Genomic DNA, 17,772 nt, shown 5'->3' with positions numbered 1-17,772 from the left:
CACCGGAAAGAAGCAAACAACATAGTAAACAACCAACACATCAACATGGCATGATGCACAATCGAGTATGATGCATGTCCGGTTTAATGAAGCATGGCATGGCAAAGTGCACAAACAATCCTACAAATTGAGTGGAGCTCAATATGCATCGGGATGCATATTGATGGAACATCACAACCATTATTTAGTTCTCTCCCGTTTATGTACCCCAACAATATTAAATGTTGATTAACATGGCAAGAGGTGAAGCACAACAAAACTACCTATCTAGGCAAGTTTAAATGAGGCCGGAAGCAACGAACAACAATTCCGGAAACTCCTCATGAGCATATTATAGATTTGGTACTGTTCTGCCCTAAACATTATTTTAGAGTTGTTAAACATGCAATATGAGTGCACCATGTTAAACTAGGCAAAATCCTACCCCATTTACATATATAATTTATTAAAAACGGAGTTACGGTTATTTAGTTATGAATTAAATCATTTTAACATGGCATAGGAGCAAATTAATGCAAACAACATTTTTAACATTTTAAACATAGATGAAAGTTGGATATTATTAATCTACACAAAATTCTGAGCAAGTTTCATATATAAAACATTTTAATCCGATGCACGGTTCATGAGTTATTAAATGCATGAACATGAGGGTCTAATCTGTAAAACTGGCAATCTCAGGAATAATAGCTAAAACGTCCAGATCTAGAAAAAAACGATGCGGGCCGAATCTGGGGCAAGCCCAACAGCAGGGAAGGAAAAAAAACAACAGGGAGGCGCTGGGGCGGCTCACCCATGGGCTCGGCCCAGGAAGGAGGGAGAGGCAGGCCGAATGAGGCCGGCTGGAGCTAGGCCGAAGGCAGGGGTGGCGCGCTGGGCCGAACTCGGGGCCCGCGAAGAAGTCAACGGGGGCACGCTCGTCTCCCTCGATCCCGATCGGATCGGGGAGGCAGGGGCGGCGACGCCGGTTCCCGCCGGCGAGGCGAGGCGACGAAGGACGGCGCGGGCGGCGGGCCTTCGGCGAGGGTCAACGGCAGCGACGCGCTCCGGGAGGCGGCGCGAGGCGTCGGGCGAAGAGGCGGCGCCGAGTGTGGGCGGCGGCGCGAAGACCTAGCGGTGGCCGGCGACGGGCGTGGGGAACCGCGCCGGCGAGGCGGAGCGCTCCGGCGGGGCGATTCCGGCGACCGGAGATGGCGAAGACGACGGGCGTGGGCGGCGGCTGTGCGGGAAAACGGCGGCTCGGCTCGGGCCCGGGGAGGGCCGGATCTGGGCTCCTCCGGGCCCCGACGAAGTGGGCGCGGGGAGGACATGTGGCGTGCGCGGGTTGGATGCGGGAGGCGGCGGCTGTGACGTGGCATGCTCTGATTGGTCGGAGTGATGTGGCGGCGGTGAGCGGACATGTCCGGCGCGGCGTGGACGCGTCCGGATGCGCGGTGGAGGAAGAAGACTAGGGTTAGGCCGCGAATTGATCCGAAATTTCGGGGAGGGTTGCTCTTTTATAGGTAGAGAGAGCTAGGAAGCTCCAAATGAGGTGCGGTTTTCGGCCACGCGATCGTGATCGAACGACCGAGATGATGGAACAGAGTTAGGTGGGTTTTTGGGCCAAAATGGAAGGGCGTTGGGCTGCAACACACACGAGGCCTTCTCGGTCCCTCGGTTAACCGTTGGAGTATCAAACGAAGTCCAAATGGTACGAAACTTGACAGGCGGTCTACCGGTAGTAAACCAAGGCCGCATGACAAGTCTCGGTCCAATCCGGAAATGTTTAATCCCCACACAAGAAAGAAAGGTAGAAATGACCACCGGGGGAGAACGAAGCGCCGGATTGCAAAACGGACAACGGAAAAAATGCTCGGATGCAAGTTTTGAAAACATGATGATGCAATGCACATGATGACATGATAAGAGATGAATGACACGCAAGCAATGACAACGCAACAACAGCGAATAACTGCACGACACCTGGCACATCGGTCTCGGGGCGTTACACTCAACCCCCAGGTTTTGAAGATCCAAAGAATCCTGACAAAGTCTTCAGACTCAACAAGGCCCTCTATGGCCTCAAGCAGGCCCCACGGGCGTGGTATGATACCTTGAAGGAATTCCTCGTGACGAAAGGCTTCAAACCCGGTTCACTCGATCCTACTCTTTTCACTAAATCTTATGATGGTGAATTGTTTGTGTGCCAAATATATGTTGATGATATTATCTTTGGTTGTACTGACCAACATTATAGTGATGAATTTGCCTATATGATGAGTGAAGAATATCAAATGTCTATGATGGGAGAGTTGAAATTCTTCTTAGGTCTTGAAATTCGTCAACAACGCAATGGCATATTCATATCTCAGGAGAAATACCTCAAGGATGTACTGAGGAAATTCGGCATGCAAGATTGCAAAGGCGTCAAAATTCCTATGCCCACAAATGGCCATCTGTGCACTGATGAAAATGGTATTGACTTCGATCATAAGGTATACCGCTCCATGATTGGCTCTTTATTGTACCTATGTGCATCTAGGCCAGATATAATGCTTAGTGTTTGCATGTGTGCCCGATTTCAAGCTACACCGAAGGAATCACACCATAAGGCTGTGAAGCATATTCTTCGATATCTAGCTCACACACCAACACTTGGATTATGGTACCCCAAGGGCTCGGCTTTTGATCTCGTTGGTTATTCTGACTCTAACTATGCTGGTGATTGTGTGGGCCGCAAGTCAACATCTGGTACATGCCATTTCCTCGGACGATCTTTGGTCTGTTGATCCTCGAAGAAACAGAACTGCGTATCACTATCTACTGCTGAAGCTGAGTATATTGCCGCTGGTTCTTGCTGTGCTCAATTGCTATGGATGAAGCAAACTCTCAAGGACTATGGCGTCAACATGAAGAATGTGCCTCTCTTCTGTGACAATGAGAGTGCCATCAAGATTGCTCACAACCCAGTTCAGCACTCGAAGACAAAGCACATTCAGATTCATCATCATTTTCTTCGTGATCATGTGTTGAAGGGCGACATTTCTATTGAACATGTGAAGACTGAAGTACAGCTAGCCGATATCTTCACAAAGCCCTTGGATGAGAAGAGATTTAGCAAGTTGCGGTGTGAGCTAAATATCCTAGAATCTTCGAATGTTCTTTGAAAAGGACACTCATCCTAACACTTATGCAAAATTGATGACTTAGATGTGCAACACATGAAGAAACGTTTTTCTTCAATCAATGAAGAATAACACTCTTAGTGTGAAGAAATTAACGAAGAATTTGATTCTCAGAACCCTACGATAATTGTACGCGGTGTCTGAAATCATCATTCTTATACGGTGGGTCACGCCACCACCAAAAGTTGAAATTCCTCAATTGATCATATTCTTCAACTTTGCATTGTCTTCACTGTTTCCGTCGTTTTTCTTCATTTGCTATATATATATGAGTTTATGTCCTCTACAGCATTCACTTATTGTTAATCCTTCAAGTTGGTTTCCCTGCTAAGTGAATGTGATCGGACCCTTCCCCTCTATGCTATACTCAACCCAATCTATTCACAAATTCTTCATGTGCGTTCTATTTGAAACTCATTCAAAATCTTCACTGTGTCCTTGTCAGCTGAAGAAATTGCGAACGAAACTTTAAAACCTATCTTATCTAAATTTTCGGCTTTGCCGCTCAAACCGTTCCGCATCCCACGATATACTTATCCACTCACCCACGATCTAACACGATCTCCACTTCTCACTACGTGGGTGACACATGTCATGCGAATGAGAAGGGTCAGGGGCACGTTCGTCCAATTTCTTCGGGCGAGCAGTTTTTCACCGTGGCTATAAATACCCCTCCTTCCCTTCCTCACTTCTTTTACTCCGCTCGATCTCTCTCTCCAGCTCGAGCTTCTCAAACCCTAGCGCCGCCGCTACTTCATCACCGCCGGTGAGGAAGAGCTTCACTGCCTCGACCTCGTCGCCAACGTACTCGCGCCGACCACGGAAATCTTCACTCCGCCGCCGCCGTAGCCGTCTTCCTCCGCCGAGTTAGGGCGTGGAAGATCTACACAGACGAACTTCATCTCTACACCTCACTGTTCGTCGTGTTCTTTGTCCAGGGTAATTAAAAGTTACTTTTACTGCCCTCGCTGATTCGAATGATTATCTACAAAATCTTCAAAAGTGTTTTTCTTCATAGCTTCACACACTAAACACCTCACAAGTCATCTATTCTTGATTCATTTCTCTAAGCATCATTTTTCTTCAAGATTCCTCAGTTGTGTGGATCTTCGATCTATACAACTCTGGAACCTAAGACAAAGAACGCTTAGTGAAATTCTTCAAGACTCATCTGGTCAAATTCCTCAAACTTGTTCTTTTTTAAAAAAACCCTCTGAGAATGCATATGACCTCTTCAAATTCCTCGCAACTATACTCTGTTCACAGGTACTCATGTCGGCTGCTGAATCACTAGGTTCTCATCAACCTAACTCATTTGCAGCGTTCCTCGAAGAAAAGTTGCATACTTCTTCAGAGAATTCGATTGTTCAAATTCCTCAACTGGAGAAAATGGCTGATGGTAAAAGGCCACAGAAAGGAGGACAGAAGCCTGAGGTCATGACTGCCTTTGAAATCCCTGAGGACATATACAAAGATTACTGCACTCCTGGTGAGGCCAAGTTTGGAAAAGAGGACAAAAATCAGCGCAAGGTGCGCGTACAGAGGATAGAAAGGAGATGGGCAAGAGAATGGAGGGAGTACAGGTATGTAACTCCAAAGTACATGAAGAAATTCGCACTCAATCCTCCATGACCAAGAGCTCCATTGGCACCTGGCCAAATAGCTGATCCACCAGCCTCAAGCGCGGTGAGGACTATCCTGACGAGTGGGACAAGCGCCGAGCTAAGTTGGCTAAGCAAGCCAGAGAAGCAGTGAGGAAATTCAATGAAGACTCTGTTGTTGCTGCTGCTACCTCTGTTGAGGCCTCTGCTGTCAAGCCAAAGAAGGCTATGTCAAAGAAGCATGCGCGCAAGCCAAATGCTTCACCCACAATGCCCTCAAGGCCAAGCTCATCAGCAATGCCCTCACGGCCAGAATCCTCAAAGCCCTCACGGACAATTCCTCAAAAGTCCTCAGCTCCTCCGCCAAAGTCTTCGGTAGCTCTGACTAAGTCCTCAGCACCTGTGCATCTTGCCTCGTGCCAAAGGACTGCAGGCATATCTATTGCCTCAGGTGTCTCAGCTAGTTCCTCAGCTGCACCAAGTTCCTCAGCTGGCCCCTCATGCTGAAGACAAAGTCAACTGCTGGATGCGGTCCTCGACCAAGTCCTCAAAAGAAGCAAGTCGCTTTCCAAGTGCCGTCTGAAGAAGACGAAGATGATGATGATGAACTTGCAAAAATCATCAGAGACAGGCAAGTCAGGGCCGCTAGAGCCAAGGGAACAGAGGTGCCACTGCTTTTGGATCCTAAGTTGATCCTCGAATACATTGATGTTTGGCACAAGGACCCCAACACTCCCATGCCTGACTTCAAGCTGACTCCTGGCCAAAGTCACATGCTGACCCACTTCATTCAAGAAGAAAAGTGGAAATTTGAGAAGGCCAGGCAGATCAAGAAAGTGCAGTACAAGAAAGAGCGTTATCTGAAGAAAAATGTTGTCTCTATGACAACTGAAGAACTTGTCACTATTCAAACTGAGATCAAGAAACTCAGTGATGAATTTGACGCATATCGCGCTGATTGGCTTGGAGCCAAGGTTCGTCTTGTGAAACTTGCGGATAACTTCACTTCCAATGTTGCTGCCCCAACACAACAGGAAGTTCCTCAGGCTGAAGCATCCGCTCAGCCTACTGAAGAACATGCCAGCACCACTGATGAAAATCAGGCTGCTGAAGAAAATGTGAGTTCCAGGGCTGATGACTGCATTCCAGCTGCTGAAGAAATTGCCAGGGAATCCACTAGTGGTGCGCCTGAAGAAACTGAACAAATCAGGGCAACTGCATCAGTTGTGCCTGAAGAAAATCAACCAAATTCCCCAGCTGCTCCTGCGCCAACTTCAATTCCAATCCTTCCATCTGCATCAGATGTGAAGAAGACCAAGGCTGCAGAGCGTGCTGCAGTGAAGAAAAGGAAAGCATCAGCTACTTCAGATTCTTCAGCTCCGAAGAAGATGAAGCCTTTGATCAGTTCATTTGCTAATCCCATTGATGTTGTTCCCATCTCAACCAGGCCATCAAAGGACCTTGTTCCTTTTGATGAAGAATATGTGATCCCCAGCGGATCTGATGAAGAAACTCCTTCTGCTGCTTCGTCTGAGCAGTTGGATGAAGAAATTGAAGTGGATGCGATCCCTTCAACACCTGTCATCTCCTCGCCCATGCCTCAGTTCACAGCTGAAGAGGCTAGCGTTGAAGAAATGGAAGATGAAGATGTGGACGTTGGCTGCTCCACACCCGTACTCAGTGATGAATTCTGGGAAAGTCAGCATCCAAACTCTCCAATGTTCACATGGTTGCAGCAAATACCTCAGTTGCCTACACCAACTGTTCAAATGGGCTCTGAAGAAACTCACCCCACTTCATTTGTGCATGAGGAAATTCCAGCCACCAGTGCTGAAGAAAATGCTGGTGTTGAACATCTGAAGACACAGACTGCCACTGAAGAGGAACCAGAAATTCCTCAGTCTGAAGAACCTGCGATTGAGATTCCTGAGGTCATGATGCAACTCACTGACACTCCTCTGCCGAAGCCAAAGGATCCATTCTCACACAAGCAAAAGTTCAAGGCTGATGATTTCTTCAGCGAGCACGTATTCTTCGAAGATTACAACCCATATAACTCTGCTCGCATTAGGAAGAGGCATTTCGGGACTGCTAGTCAAGCCAATTTCTATTCCTCGGTGCTGTTCAACAAGGAGAAAATCTTCTATCATGAGCATATTCCTCACGTGGACATGGAATCTCTGCCGTGCTTCGCACCAGTCCTTAGTGTTCTTCATGACGCTGGACTGTTAAACTTTTGCTCTGACATCTGCGATTGGAATGAAGAACTGATTCTTCAATTCTATGCAACGCTGCACATCACAAGAGATTCTAAAGATGTGAATTCATGGGTGCTGGACTGGATGTCTGAAAATGCTCACTACACTGCACCAGCCTCTGAATTGCTTCGTGCCTTACCACTCAGTCCTCCCCTTGAAGAAGCTCGTTGCATCTATAGTGAACCTGAGCTTACAAATCATTACATGCAGGTGCTGATGAAACCTTTGAAGCCAGGTCAAGCACCAAGAACCAAATTCCTCGTGAAGGAATTGCTTTACGTGCCCAGAACTGTCTATCGTATTCTTACGAGGACAATCAGTCCTATCAAAGGCCACGACTCATCTGATGAGGAAATTGTTGGCATCATGAAGAATCTGGTATTCAACATCGTTCATGGCATTCCTGTCAATTATCACGATTTCTTCATGAGGACTCTGGCAAATGTTGCACTGTCTCCGTCTGAGCTGAAGCCTTATGCACATTGGATTATGAGATTCCTCAGGACAAGGCCTTCACTCAACTACAAAGCTGATTTTCAGAATCACCTCAGCTACTTGCCCCCAATTGAAGTCCTCAAGTAGACTTATTCCTCAGTTAATGGAAAGGGCAAGGCACCAGCTGTTATAGATGAAGGCATTCGTCCATTGGATGGTCAATTTTGCAAAGCTGCTTCTTATTCCACCAATGATGACTCTGCCACACATGACTCTACCAATGCACCCAAGTCTACTCCTTGAGCCACTGCTCCGCGCGTGATGACTGACCGTGAACTTCTGCTTAGTCTTCATCAGAAGGTGGATCGAAATCACAAATGGGTTAAGCATCAGTTTGGTTCACTTCTTCACAACATGACTGCTACACACAATGCAGTGAAGAAAAACCATTACTACCTCCATCAAGTCTTCGGTCGCACCTGGGCAATCCTGTCACATCTATATGGTGAAGAAGATCTGAAGAAAATGGGTCTCAATGAAGATTTTGACTGGTCTGCACCTCCACCGAAGAAATTCAAGAAGGTCAAGGTTCCTTCTCTGGTGGCCAGCTCATATTCTTCATCACGCGACACTGATGAAAATGAAGACTTGGACGACACTGCGGCAGGCCCTACTACAACACACGACCCCAACAACGCCGGCGCTCCTTCATCAACTTGATATTCTTCAGGGGCGTTAGTCCTCATATTCGAACCTTTTGGTCATTTGATGACAAAGGGGGAGAATTTTGAGTTAGTCTTCAAGCGGGTCTTTCTATATGGGCGTTTTTTTTCAAGTTACAACTCTCGTTCTTCTGAGACTTTTATTGGATCGAGTTGTAAGCTTAAACCCGATGGTCCTCTGATACTCTTGATATGTTTTTCTACATGCTTATTCCTCGTTAATATTATTGCACGCATGCTGAATTACATCAGTCACCATATTTCATAATGCATTTCAAATTCTTCACTTTTATATGTCAAATGCGTGTATGAATTACAAGATATAGGGGGAGATCTCCATGATTCAACTCTTCAAGTGTGCATTGCTTCAAAAGAAAATTCCTCACTATGCACATCTTCAGGGGAAGTTCTTCTATATCTTGCAATCAAATTCCTCAATATCAGTATTTTACACTTCATATCTTTATCCCCATTGAAAACTTAACCTATATTGTCATCAATCACCAAAAAGGGGAAGATTGTAAGTGCATCTAGTGCCCCTTAGTGATTTTGGTGTATTGAAGACTCATAGGTTAAGGGACTAATGCGTTTGTGAGTGTACACAGGTCTATAAGTCTATGAGGAGTTTGATATTTACAGAGAAAGTCGACCCCTAAAAATTGAAGTTCTTTGACTGAAGACTTTCTGAAGACTTTGAAAGTGAAGAAATTGGTGTGACCTTGAAGACTTGGTATTCATTCGAGGAACATGAAGCGTGAAGACTTTTGTTTTCGTAGTTTCATTTTCTCTTTCTTGAGTCATAGGAAACACCGTACTGTTAAAGGGGGTCGAGGAAATACTAAGGAAAATTTCCATGTGATGCTCAACTCAAAATCCTACACCTACCAATCCCTTCGAGTGAAGCCATTGGAAATCTCATATAGTCCAGTCATATTCTTCAGCGACAGAGACGAAGTTCTTCTGGTCTCTGAGGAATTTGTTCTGACTGAGGAGTTAGGAATTCGCCAGTGCGGATTGCCTACACAATGAGGAACATGATAGCCCTGAGGATTTTGCTACTCAAAATTCCGACCGTTGTCGTGCTATGCGCCAGCTGTCCAAAAATATCTGTCCACCTAATGGTCATATCATTGAAAGGCATTTATGTCTTATCATGTCGGGCTGCTCCCTAGGCTATAAATAGCCGCCCCCTACAACCACTAGCTGGTTGGCTGCTCCGAGAGAAACTGACACTTGTCATTTGAGAGAAACCCATCCTCTGAGGACTTTGAACGAAAATCATCAAGTGAGGAAAAACCCAAAACCCAAACACCTACAAACCCCAAGTGATTGAGCATCACTGAAGAGATTGATCCTACGTGGATCCGACGCTTGTTACCTTTGAAGACTGTGCTTCTTCCAGACGGTTAGGCATCATGGTCTAGAGCATCCAAGAGGAACTGTGGATCGCCGAGTGACCGAGTTTGTGAAGGTTTGGAAGTCGCCTGAAGACTTACTACGAGTGATTGGACGAGGTCTGTGTGACCTTAGTTCAAGGAGAATACGGTGAGGACTGGGTGTCCTGAGCTGCATGTTCAGGACTGGGTGTCCGGGACTGTGTGTCCTCGAGTTTAAATACTCAGCCGCTCCAACCAGACGTACAACTGAGACAGCAGTTGGAACTGGTCTACCAAATCATTGTCTTCACCAAGCTTACTGGTTCCATTTCCTCAACTCTTTCATTTCCTCATAATTGAGTTGTGTGCTTGTTCATATCTGTGTTTGAATACTTTGTCTGAAGACTTTCTCAATTTCCTCAGTTCAATTTCTTCAGTCTGTTTGTCTTCATCCTGTGTTATCCTGTGCTTACGCTTCCTGTACTTTGTGCCTGTTTTCATTTCATCATGATGACTATGCTTGTATTCTGTTATGTTTACTTTTGAGTACTTATTCCGCTGCTAGTAGTTCTTCGCTAAGGAATTTGCTCACCGGCAAATTCCTCAGTGAAGAATTTCATAAAAATCGCCTATTCACCCCCCCCCCCCCTCTAGTCGATATAACGCACTTTCAATAGCATGTCGGATCAGACAAGGGCTCACCATCAGAAGCACGAAGGTGAACATTGAGCTCCATAGGAGTCTCAGCAGTGCGCTCATCACTAAGAGCCGCACGAGTAAGAAGGCCCTGGATATACTTTTCTTGGGAAATGAAAAAGCCAGCAGAGGTGGAGGAAACCTCAATCCCAAGAAAGTAACAAAGAGGACCAATATCAGACATAAGGAACTGCTCATTAAGACGGGCCTTGACAAAGGAAATGTACTCATAATCGTCGCCAGTGATGATCATGTCATCAACATATAGAAGAAGAAGAAGAGTGCGACCACGAGCAGAAAGGTGGACAAACAACACTGGATCATGATCACTGGGTGAAAAACCAGCAGCAGTGACCACAGAGGCAAACCGCTCAAACCAAGCACGAGGGGCTTGCTTAAGGCCATAGAGAGAGCGACGAAGACGACAAACCATGCCATCGGGAACTGAATACCCAGGTGGTGGCTGCATATAAACCTCCTCATGCAACTCACCATTAAAAAAAGCATTTTTAACATCAAGTTGTGACACGGACCAGTGGCGAACAGAGGCCACGGTGAGAAGTGTGCGGACAGTGGTCATATGAGCCACAGGAGCAAATGTCTCATCATAATCACGACCATGCTCCTGCTGAAAGCTGTGAGCCACAAGACGAACGCTATAATGCTCGAGAGAACCATCAGAGCGAGTCTTAATCTTATAGACCCACTTACAAGTGATGGGACGAACACGGGGAGGAAGAGAAACCAGATCCCATGTGTCGTTGCGCTCAAGAGCAGCAATCTCCTCTGCCATCGCAAACTACCATTCAGGATGAATAATAGCATCACGATAAGAGGTAGGCTCAAGTACAACTGAAAGGCCATATTGGCTAGGAGAATAGCGGTCAGGAGGAGGGCAAGGTCGAGCCCGAAGACCATAAGTCGGCTGGGACGAGGAAGATGGTGCACCAGAAGTAGATGGCACGTCAGTAGATTCATCCATAAGACGTCGACGACGGGTATAATGAAAAGGAAAAGTGGGATGGGAAGAAACCACCAGAGGTGATGGAGATGGAGAAGACATCGGTGATGAAGGTGGAGTGTCATGCAATAAGGAAGGAGAAGAAACGATAGGAGAAGATGGTGTCGGATCTGCAATAGTGGGACGAGAAGGAGGAGTAAGAATATGAGGCACCGAGGGAGGTGTATCAGGAAACGTGAGAAAAGAGATATCCTCTACTGAAAAGGTCGAAGAGGATGGTCGTGGGTAGAATGGACGATACTCATCAAAAGTCACATCCCTAGAAATACGCATCCATCGACCGATAGGATCCCAACACCGATAACCCTTATGTTCATCACTATAGCCCAGAAAAACACACTCTACAGACTGAGCGGTTAGTTTGGTGCATTCTCGGGGGGGAGGAGAACATAACAAACACAACCAAACAACCGAAGAGCAGAATAATCAGGAGAATGATCAGAAAGATGCTCTAGAGGAATACCTCCCTGTAGAGCAGATGAGGGTTGAATGTTTATGAGATATGTGGCAGTGGAGATAGCCTCAGCCCAGAAATGAGGTGGAAGAGAGGCGGAAATCATCATCGCACGAGTTGTCTCAAGAAGGTGACGATGCTTGCGCTCAGCCACGCCATTCTGAGCGTGAGCACCAGGACAAGAGAACTGAGCAAGAGTACCCTGCTCAGCAAGAAAACCACGCAACATTTTGGAGATATACTCGCCAGCAGAATCAGCACGAAACACGCGAATAGGTGTAGAGAACTGAGTGTGGACCATGGCGGCAAACCGCTTATAAATAGAGAGAACCTCGCTACGAGAAGACATGAAGTAAAGCCAAGTGTAGCGAGAGAAATCATCTATAAAAATAATATAGTAGCGATGGCCCCCTTTAGAAGAGAAGGGAGCCGGACCCCACACATCTGAATGTACTAAATCAAAAGGGCGTTGAGATACTGACTCGCTAGTAGGATAAGGTAACTGAACTTGTTTACCAAGCCTACAACCCTGACACCGCAAGGAGACATCTCCTGAGACAGGCCCCAGAAGACCATGACGAACTAAAGACGATAGTCGAGAACCACAAAGGTGACCAAGTCGATGATGCCACTGCAGGAAGGAGCTGGTAGCTGAAGCGACGAAGGCAGATGGACTGGCGAGTGTGGTGATAGCGGAAGGAACATTAAGCCAGTCCAACTCCCAAAGCCCCTAAGAATCATGGCGGCGCGGGCCAGCCCCAACCAGAGCCTTCGTGTGGAGATCCTGGATAGTGCAAGAATCAACGTCAAGAATGACACGGCAACCAGAATCAGTAAGCTGACCCGCGGAAAATAGGTTCATGGTCAGGCGAGGCACATGAGAAACATCTGGAACATAAAAGGAAGAAGTGGCAAGAGTGCCTCGACTCGCAACAGGAAGAGGAGTACCATCAGCAGTAATAACATTAATAGGAAAATCGAGAGATCTACGAGAGGACAAGATAGAAGAATCGGAGGACATATGAAATGAAGCTCCAGAATCCAGAACCCATGGGGATTTACCTGACTGTGTAGACAGTGGTCGCTCAGCACTAGAAGCACCAGTCACAGAGCCTGCAGTACCTGTCAAAGAACCTGAAGCAGCAAGTAGACGCTTGAGATTCACAATATCTTGCTTAGTCAAGGAGACAGTAGACGGCATCGAGGAAGAAGCACGAGTCCTAGAAGAAGAATTGCGCTCCCTATTACGCATATCACGCTTCTTCTTGAAGCAATCAGACTCGGGGTGACCATCCCTGTTGCAGTAGTCACAATGAGTACGAGGATGAGAGCGGCCTTCATGAGAGCAGGCCTCATTACCCGGAGGAGTGGGTAGTAGCGGCGGAGCACTGGAGCGAGAAGACACTGGTGGAGTAGCAGCTCGAGCACCGAGCATAGAGGGAACCTGAAGCAAGCCAGCACCATGAAGGCGAGTCTCCTCAGCACGAAGCTCAGAAAGCACCTCAGAAATAGGAACACGGCCACGCGCAAACAACTGAGCACGTCGAGGCTCAAACTCCCCACGGAGCCGTGACAAGAACTCATAGACGCACTAAAACTCCAAGTCTGACCTCATAGTTTGGCAACACGGGCAAGTGCCACAAACAGTAGTGCAAAGGGAGTCAAGCTGGCGCCAGATAGCAGAACTCTGAGTGTAGAACTCATCAATAGTGGAGTCTCCCTGCTGAAGAGCATGCTCCTGACGGACCATAGACAAGTAGAGAGCATCACCAGAGGGTTGATAGCACTGACGAAGATGAGTCCACATCTCAAAGACAGTACCGAGACCTATAAACTCAGAAGCAAACTGAGGCAAAACACTGGAAGTGAGAATAGTCGCAGCACGAGCATCATCGTCACACCACTGAGTGTAAGCAGCCAGATCGTCACAATAAACAGAAAGAGCATTTGAATAATCCAAGACCTCCTGGTCATAAGCAGCAGCTGCATCATCAGCAGCAACTGTGGCTGCAGCCCTATCAGCATCAGAAGCATCTGTGTCAGGAGTCAGTGGTGTCGGTGGTGGGGTAGGAGCCACAAGAGGCACTGGGCGCGGAGGATAGGGGACCTCACCGGAAAGAACACCCCATAGACGAATGCCACGCATGTGAATGCACATAAAGGCAACGAACTCAGCATAGTTAGCCCCATCGAATATCACTGGGCAGCGCGGGATGGCAACATAGCTAGATGATGCCAAAGACATGGTGCTCCTTTTCTGTCACAAAGACTCAACTAGCCAAGGTGAGAGCAGCCAGAACCAGCAGCAGATGAATCAGACAAAAACAAAAGGCAAGCCGACTAAGGCAGGCCAAACACAGCGGCCCACAGCAGCCCAAGGCAGCGATCTCTGGACTTAAACAGCGGCAGTTTCACACGCATGCACGGGAGCGCCCGTAGAAGCCAGCAGCAACTCGGAGAGGGCGGGGCCGTACGGGCGGCCGTCCGTGGCGGCCGGCGGACGGGGCCGGAGGAGCGCCGGGCGGTGACCGAAAGTGCACACTCCGATGGGCGGCGGCTGGAAGAGCAGCCCCCGATGGGCGGCGGGCGGCGGGCGGCGGCCGGACAAGCGGGCGGCGGTCAGACAAGCGGGCGGCGGCTAGAAGACAAGCCGAGAGGCAGCCGGACGAGATCCAGCGGCAGTTGACAGAGAAAGCCGGCGGCGGAGATCAGGTTGGTGGTGGCTGGAGACTCGAATCAAGGATCCGATCGATCCAACCTACAGCAGCGGAAGGAGCGGCCTGGATTGGGCACGGCAGGTTGTATGTGATGCGGCAGCAGAGGAGGAGGGAGGCAGCAGCGATGTGGAACAGCACAGCCAGGATGTGGATCGGAAGGGTAAGTTGTGAAACCAAGAGAAAAAATTCCCTAACCTAGGCTCATGATACCATGTTGATGTTAGGAGAATAGCAACTTGTATTATTAGGAGGCCAATGCCAACATATATACACATACAAGAGGATGCCAAAAGGCTACAAGAGGATGCCAAGAGACTAGAATACAAAAGGCCAAAAGACATCACTTAATATAACTCTAACACCACCGACCTTGGAGGTTGGATCCGGACATGGTTGAAGGTCCGAAGCTCCTGACCTGAGCCTTGGGTGCTGGAACTCGAGGCGGGGTAAGGATTCGATTGAGCACGAGAGGGAAAAAAGGACAGGCCTTGGCCTCTTTATAAAGAGGGTGAATATCAAGCGTCCTCCTCATGGTCGTTTGGGACTTGCCTAAAATCGAGGAGTCATACCAACAGGCACGATTGGGTTACCCACATCCATATTGATGAGAATCCCGTAATAAGGGGGACACGATCTCTGCTTTGACAAGACGTGTCAGGAAAACCGCCTCGCGATATGTGCAGTGCTGGTTGAGAAAAACGGTTCGAATAATGACTGGGCCATGACATGATGTTGTGCTGCCAAACATGTCAGCAGATTAGATTTGTGGAAATATTATTCTCTCTACGGTTGTATGTGGAACTTATTTTGCAGAGCCGGACATCATCCTTGTGTTCAAAATCTTCTATGGAGTATTCGGTGGAGGAACCCGCCTTGCAATGCCGAAGACAAATCTGCGCGCCGGACTCATCGTCATTGAAGCCTAGTTCAGGGGCTACTGAGGGAGTCCTGGATTAGGGGGTCTCCGGACAACCGGACTATACCCTTTGGACGGACTGTTGGACTATGAAGATACAAGATTAAAGACTTCGTCCCTTGTCCGGATGGGACTTTCCTTGGCGTGGAAGGCAATCTTGGCAATACGGATATGTAGATCTCCTCCCTTGTAACCGACTCTGTGTAACCCTAGCCCCCTCCGGTGTCTATATAAACCAGAGGGTTTAGTCCGTAGGACAACATACAATCATACCATAGGCTAGCTTCTAGGGTTTAGCCTCTACGATCTCGTGGTAGATCAACTCTTGTAATACTCATATCATCAAGATCAATCAAGTAGGACATAGGGTATTACCTCCATCGAGAGGGCCCGAACCTAGGTAAACATCGTGTCCCTGCCTCCGGTTACCATTCGCCTTAGATGCACAGTTCGGGACCCCTACCCGAGATCCGACGGTTTTGACACCGACAGGTATCCTCATACCTAGTTCAATCTCGTTACCGGCAAGTCTCTTTACTCGTTCTGTAATGCATCATCCCGTAACTAACTCATTAGTCACATTGCTTGCAAGGCTTATAGGATGTGCATTACCAAGAGGGCCTAGAGATACCTCTCCGATACACAGCGTGACAAATCCTAATCTTGATCTATGCCAACCCAACAAACACCTTCGGAGATACCTGTAGAGCATCTTTATAATCACACTGTTATGTTGTGACGTTTGATAGCACACAAGGTATTCCTCCGGTATTCGGGAGTTGCATAATCTCATGGTCAAAGGAATATGTATAAGTCATGAAGAAAGCAATATCAATAAAACTTAACAATCAGTATGCTAAGCTAATGGATGGGTCTTGTCCATCACATCATTCTCCTAATGATATGATCTCGTTCATCAAATGACAACACATGTCTATGGTTAGAAAACTTAACCATCTTTGATTAACGAGCTAGTCTAGTAGAGGCTTACTAGGGACACTGTGTTTTGTCTATGTATCCACACATGTATCAAGTTTCCGGTTAATACAATTCTAGCATGAATAATAAAAATTTATCATGATATAAGGAAATATAAATAACAACTTTATTATTGCCTCTAGGGCATATTTCCTTCACTGGCGCCAGGTGGGAACGCACGCTGGCGAGGGAGAAGAGTTTTGGATGAGCCGGGGCAGCCAGGAGCAGGCGTGGCAGTGGTCCGTACGCCCGCAAACACTAGTGCAGAATCGCGCTTTAGCGCCGGTTCGTAAGGGCCTTTAGTGCCGGTTCTACAACCGGCACTAAAGAGTGGGGACTAAAGCCCCCCTCCCCTTAGTACCGGTTCGGCACGAACCGGCGCTAAAGTGCCACCATGTGGCACGAGCCTGGCCCCGGGTGCGGGTAGATCATTAGTACCGGTTGGTAACACCAACCGGTACTAAATGTTTGGGGTGTTTTTGTTTTATTTTTTATTTTTATTTTTATTTTGTATTTTCAATTTAATTTAGTGATTGTTTTACATTATAATGAGTTGTTAAATCATTAGGAGAAAGTACCGCATATTAGTTTTGACTGGATGCATGTGGATCCTGGCAGCTAAGTGATCAAGTATATGCCATACCCATATTACTTGATCACTCAGGTGATCAAGGTAATATGCATATGGCATATACTTGATAACTTAGCTAGGATCCATCCATTTGAAACTAATCTGCGGTTTCTTTCATAAATGATACAATAACTCATCAACATCATCATCATCATCATATCATATTAATATAAAACTCTTGCATCATATATATCATCACCAACAACAGTATATACTAGCTAGCTAAAAATCATCATAGTCGTCATTACCACTATTTAATCATCATATAGTCATTACCGCTATCTAATCACCACCAACACTAGCTTAAAGAAGAAACATTCACTTGTACCAAAAGCAAAGATATCATCGAGTTCAACATGGTCATGATATTATAAGCGTTCATAACACCACAAAAGCAAATCACTCTTTGAGATTAAGTTCAGGACGGAGAACACGGGCATGCATGAGAGGACAAGTACTAAGAGCATGAACTAGCTAATCACTCCTGCTGCTCTCTCTCGGGTAAAATAGCATAGAACATGTATAGCTCTCCTGATTCATCATATTGAAGCATGCAGATGAACCTGTCTCCTAATCGTGGGTTGCGCTTCTGATTGCTTCCCCCTAGTACTTCTCTGCGATCGTTCACAATTTTGCTCCAGTCTTTTACTATTAAGCATTCCTCGCTATTAGAAATCCTGAATCCACTAAAGTGCATTGTAGGATATCTTGGCCGTAAGCTAACAATATTCATGGTACCTTTAGTCTCGATCCAATCAGGCACAACATTCATTGGGAGTCCCTGTTGAAGAACATCGTATAAT

At 46.9% G+C, this 17,772-nt stretch overlaps 1 pseudogene; it reads right to left on the bottom strand.

The window, feature by feature from the left end:
• Positions 1–12,248: 12,248 nt before the first annotated feature.
• Positions 12,249–13,972, bottom strand: LOC147992691 (uncharacterized; annotated as a pseudogene).
• Positions 13,973–17,772: the final 3,800 nt, after the last annotated feature.

This window comes from Triticum urartu, chromosome 1A, assembly GCF_056163025.1.
Source record: "Triticum urartu cultivar PI428250 chromosome 1A, HENAU_Tu73, whole genome shotgun sequence".
Classification (NCBI taxonomy): domain Eukaryota; kingdom Viridiplantae; phylum Streptophyta; class Magnoliopsida; order Poales; family Poaceae; genus Triticum; species Triticum urartu.
This window is presented reverse-complemented; position numbering and strand designations above follow the sequence as displayed.